The 6,036-nt window shown below is 42.7% G+C and overlaps 1 non-coding gene across 1 annotated transcript; it reads right to left on the reverse strand.

The window, feature by feature from the left end:
• Positions 1–3,389: 3,389 nt before the first annotated feature.
• Positions 3,390–3,496, reverse strand: LOC125590921. The gene has a single exon (XR_007326920.1). It is a non-coding gene; the product is annotated as a small nucleolar RNA R71 (small nucleolar RNA).
• Between the last annotated feature and the right edge of the window lie 2,540 nt (positions 3,497–6,036).

Here is a 6,036-nt window from a genome sequence, read left to right on the forward strand (position 1 = left end):
TTGAATTTCCACAGCATCAGTCAGCATCCTACCTAGGGTTATGGCAGACCATCTAGGTCTGCAGGTGGAGCCTTCGCAGGAACTGTTCACTTTTGTGGATTGTTCTCAGAGGAACTCAGGAGGAATTGTGAGAGACCTAGAGGTGCAGATTGGTAATGCCCTAGTTCCAGTTGATTTTCATGTCTTGGACATCAAGTTAAACTGGAACTCTTCTCTACTACTTAGAAGAGCCTTCTTGTCAACAGTGGGAGCAGTGTGCAACTTGCAAACCAACCAGTTGTGTCTAGCACTCATAGATCCTAATGCCCACTATGACCCCATTCCAGTCAAGAAGCCACATATGTCCTCCAGAAGAATCAATGATCCATGAATCATTGCAGCTTGCCATTGTGGAGCCGAGTACGAGACGGAATACTCAGCATCGATCGAGACTCACACAGCAACATCGATTGACAGTGGCCATCAGAAATCGACCGACACACCACCTGAAGAATCGATCGATGGTCGTCCAGATGATTGGGAGAATGACTACTACAACCCCATCATGGCAGTAAACGATGCACCACTGATATATTGTGTTTTTGGCACATTATATGTACGTCTTACTAATAGTTTTCAAGGTTTTATCGAGTCTTTATAGTCCATTTGAGTCATTATAGGTCTGGAGTTGCATTGGATGAGAGATAGACCAGATGGAGGGAAAGAAGAGAAAAAGAGTGTGAATTGGAGTCTTTCGCGCAGAACAGTCGACCGGAGCAGCCTGAGTGCCTGCTCCAGCGGCATAGATAAAAAAAATAGTTTCCAAATATTTTGGGATTTGCCCTAGATTTCATATTTCTTTCCTATAGTCGCATGTGGCTTCTATATATATAGTCTCCTATTTATTACTTTAGACCTACCTTAGTTTTTACGCAAGAAAGACCTGAGAGAGCTTGTGTTTCGGCGATTTGCCACTTGTAAGGGAGACGGCTTCATCTATCTCCTAGAGAAGATTATCCTGAACCCTCTGATTTCTATTATCTATTATATGCAGTATTATTCAGAAATCATGCTTCTCTGTTCTTGTGTTATGTCTGAGTAGTCACCGAGTTAGTTTAGGGTTCTAGGGTTTGGATTCGTGAGCTGAATCATAAATAAGCCATCTTAAGATTGTCTACATTCATATATGTTCTTATTGCTTGCCTTGAACCGATCACTTAATGCATGAATTAGGGTTAATCAATTTAGCTAGCCGTTAATTGATAACTTGATATGATTTGAATGAGGTTTGCATCCCTAGTCAGCGAGAGTAGATATTAGGGTGTATTGTGAACATATCGGACTTGATCTCTAAAGCTTGCTAGCGCGTCTTGATCCAAACGAGAGTTTAGGCATCAAGACCGACTAGCAAAGGAATCAATTCCACGAGAGTGGGATGATTCAACCTGAGTGATCCGAGTTTAGACTTGTTATAAACTGAACTTGAATAATTCTTGGCTTGCGATTTCCATACTTGAAGAAGAAACCGTAGACTAGCGCCTTTAAATCAATTCAAACAACCTCATCTTGTTACTTGTTATTTACGTTATTGACTTCTTTAAAAACCCCCACTTTGTTTTAGCTTAATTCTGATCCCATAAAGATAAAGTGTGAACAGGTCCTCTGAAATTGAATCTAAAGATATTACAACTACACTGTTAACTTGACACTAGACAAAGATCCAATTTTAGTGTATCAAGTTTTGGCGCCGTTGCGACGGGGATCAGCTTTTTACCTTTATTTTTTGGTTATTTATTTAGTCTAAAACCTCTAACTTGTTTAACCCTCTTTTTGCAGCAAATGACCCGAGTGCATGACCAGTAGACATACTCGGAGCAATACACAAGGGGACTTAATTTCGCTTACAAATCAGGAACTTGCAACCTTAGAAAGAACCAACCGTCAACAAAAATCAATTACTGCCACAATGGCCGACTTTGACACTCCAGAACAAATGGCCGCTTCTATGCAACAGATGCAGCAGCAGATGCAACAGATGCAAGATTTGCAGCAAACAATCGCAGCGCAGCAACTGGCTGCACAGCGGGAACCACCTGTCCCAATTGGTGAGATGAACCTACCGTGTAACATCCCTGCTACGCGCTCTGCTATCGCTCCACCACCATGTCAAAGGGAAGACTTTAAGATAAAACCCGGCATGATCAATCTTGTCAAGAGAAAGATGTTAAAGATGTTCCATGGTGATACGCCCAAAACGGGATCACTCTTTCGGTAAGGTTGATATGAACTCAGATCCGAGAGGATTGAGAACTGATGGATCGAGGGGTGACACTAAGGGTTGCGGAATAGCCCAAAGATACTACCAGACTTCGATCGTTGCCGGATGTGACGCACCGGTCCAACAAAAGAAGGATCGAAACTTGGAGATAACCTCACCAAGAAACTAAGAAGTGTTCTAAACAAAGAACAATGAGAGAAACTCATAAAAAAAGAAAAACAGTCTGTTTTATTTCGTGGCTCTAAGGCTTTATTTATAGGATTACAAGTTGTAGAGATCCAAAGAAAAATGTGCTAAAAACAAGACATTGGAAATAGAAACAAAGACTTGACTAAATAAAGTCTTTGACTGAAATTTGGACTACCTCTTCATATAGCCACGACCAGGACTTTGAAAGGTGAATAATATACTCCTGATATGGGCCAAGACATGTCCCTTTGAGGCCTGGTCGAAATCCATCTTTTCCCTTAGCCAATATTTATCGGTTTCTCCATTTGGCCCAAAGATGTTCGTTTTTGAATTTTTTTGAAAACCATCAAGCCCAATGCTTTCTTGAACATTTAGAACATGATTAATAACCTTTTTCATGATTGAATTGACCGTTGGTTCATCAGAAAGAAGGTTAGCCATTTCGAGCTTCTCGGGTGGTCTGAATTCGCGAGAACTAAAGATCACCTGATTTGTAAATAGTATCACTATCACATATGAACTCCGTTTGATCTGATTCTTCTTCAAGGAGCTCCGTAATTGAGTTGAGAACATTCTCCAAGTGATTGCATGCGTAGAAGCGTCGTAGTTTGGAAGATATGAGTCAAACAATGAACATATATCTTTACTGCTTTCCATGATCAAGCCATGCATGCCTGTTTTGCCCGGTGCGCTACCCCACGGCACATCACATGGACTGTCAGCTGAGATACAATTGGAACACATTGAAGCTTTTGAAGAGATATGCAGTTTCACTTGTGCAAACAGCGTCCCAACCGACTACATTAAATGCATGTTGTTTCCATATTCTCTAGCGGACAAGGCTTCATGATGGCTTAAGTCATTACCTACAGGTTCCCCAACTTCTTGGGAACAGGTTAGAGCAGCTTTCTTGGGCCACTTCTACACGAAAGCCAAAACAGCTGCCCTAAGGAACAAGATCTCCTCCTTCAAGCAACTCGCTAATGAACCTTTCAATGAAGTGTGGGAACGGTATAATGATACCCTTAGAGAGTGTCCTCATCACGGGTTTGACGATGACCATGTCCTAGGAATCTTCTACGATGGTGTGGACTGGGAGTTCCGCAATGCTCTAAACGCAGCGAGCAATGGAGATTTCATGACACAAACCACAGAAGGAGCTCACGCGCTAATAGAGAACATGGCAGCTAGTTCGTCCAACAAAAACGAGGAGACTGACCGTTCCAAGAAGATGAACAGCATGGACACTAGGAAGATTGATGACCTCACCGCTAAGGTCGATCTACTGCTCAAGAACAATCAGAATCAGATCTACGTCATGCAAGAAACCAATCTGGAATCAGGTACTACAGATGCTGCAGCAGAAACCGAGACATCAGAAGAAGATCAGCAAGAGGTCAGTTACGTCAATGGGCAGGGTTGGCAGTTCAAAAACTACCATCCAAACCCTAATGTGAGGAACAACCCGCATCTGTTCTCATACAAGACCAATCCGAACAACCCCAACGACAGACCTCAAGGAAATCAGTTCCAAAACTTTGGATATCAGAAGCCATACTCTCAGAATCAGAATGGAAAGATGTTCATCCTCAGCCAAGCTCAGAACCAGTTTCAGAACATGCAGAATAATCCGCAAACTGGTCCTGCAACCGCGAGTGGACAGCCAGATGAACTGAAAGGAATGATGCAAAAAATTTTGCAAGGACAACAGATTCAAGGGAAAGCACTGAACCAGGTTACCAACAAGATCAACACTCGGATGGACAACATGTTCACGGATTGATGTTGTAGCAAGCCACATAAGAAAAATAGATGTTCAGATTGCTCAAACTGCTTAAACAATCAAGAGGCAACATGGAACACTCCCTGGGAAAACATACAAGAATCCCAAGGACTGTAACGCAGTGGAATTAAGAAGTGGAATGCATCTCCCAGATCCTATCTCCAAGAAGCTAACTGCTGAAGAGAAGGGAAAACAGAAAAAGGGAAAACAACCTCCACTTGAGGATGTCCTTGACGATGAACAAGACGCAGAACAGCCAACTGTCGTAGAACCCATAGCTCCTACGACAGAGGTTCAACCTGTTCCAACTTGTGTCTACACTCCAAAAGTGCCTTACCCAATCCCTGCTAAGAAATCACGCAAGGATTGCGAAGAGATGAAGTGCAAGAAGGTGCTAGAGGAGTTGAAGTTTCGAACAGAAAAATCAAGAGCATCATGCAGAAACAGTTAACACAAGTCGCAAGGATTGGTCGCTCAAGCTAGACAACGCTCTCTGAGCTTACAGAACAGCCTACAGAACACCAATCGGGACCACTCCCTACAACCTGGTGTACGGTAAAGCATGTCACCTGCCGGTTGAGTTGGAGTACAAGGCAGCATGGGCTGTAAAGCTACTCAACTTCGACATCAAACAGCAGTAGAGAGACGATCCATGCAAATACACGAGCTGGAACAAATTACACACCTAGCCTATGAAAGCTCAAAGATCTACAAGGAGAAAACTAAGGCCTATCATGACAAGAGGATCATTAGCCGCAACTTTCAACCTAAGGATCAGGTGCTCCTTTTCAATTCAAGGTTACGATTGTTCCCTGGAAAGCTGCGATCTAGATGGTCCGGATCATTCACCATTAAAGAGGTCCGCCCCCACGGAGCTATTGTGTTGCTGAACACAAAAAAGGAAGAATTTGTTGTCAATGGTCAACGCATTAAACCATACCTTGCTGAGACAACAATCGCGGAGGGTGAAGAAATTCCTCTAGGCGATCCTTCCTTAGCCTAATAGGCAAACCAAGTCAAGCTAGTGACTTAAACCAAGCGCTTGGTGGGAGGCAACCCACTGGTGAGTGTAAATATTTCTTTTAGATTTAGTTTTATATTTCGCTTTACTTATTTGCAGGATAAAAATCAAAAACCCCGAGTTGCTTAGCCAGGAATAGTCTCCAATTTTTCGGAGCAGCTGCTCCGCTAAGGTAACTTCCTCGGAACCCAAAAAAAAAAAAATAGAAGTTTTCAATTTTAGTAATTTTTTGTAAAAATTTAAAAGGGAAACCCTAGCAAGTGGGAAGTGGACCACGATGTGGGGACCTATAAAAGGGAACTTACCCCACCCTTTCCTCACTTCCCTCAAAACCGCCTCCACCCTCTCCACTTCGATTTCCTCTCCTTATAACCATGGGGTGACGAAGAGACTCCATGGGCCACTCCTCGCAGAAGGAACAGGCGTTCCGCTGGCCAGTCCGAGAGCGATGATACTGACTAGGCAGTCTCCTAGTTCTATCTCCATTGTTATATCCATTTGAACTATTTCTATTTATGTTTTTGTTTCCTGCACTTGTTTATTATTTTAGCCTTTCCTTAATATTTTCTCATCAGGGATGGTGAGAAGTAAGTCTGGGGGAGGCGCTTATCTGCTACTAATCGTTTACCATTGGTTTTATGTTTAGAGTCAGTCCGCTTTGAGTCGTTTTGATGTCTTTATCGAGTCAGTTTGTTAAGATCGAGTCAGTCCAACCTTGTGGGAATCAGGACCTTATTCTATGATGTGCAGTAACCACCCTCGTGCTTTAATTCATCTTATTCAGTG

This window comes from Brassica napus, chromosome C7 (genome assembly GCF_020379485.1).
Source record: "Brassica napus cultivar Da-Ae chromosome C7, Da-Ae, whole genome shotgun sequence".
NCBI classification, from domain to species: Eukaryota; Viridiplantae; Streptophyta; class Magnoliopsida; order Brassicales; family Brassicaceae; genus Brassica; species Brassica napus.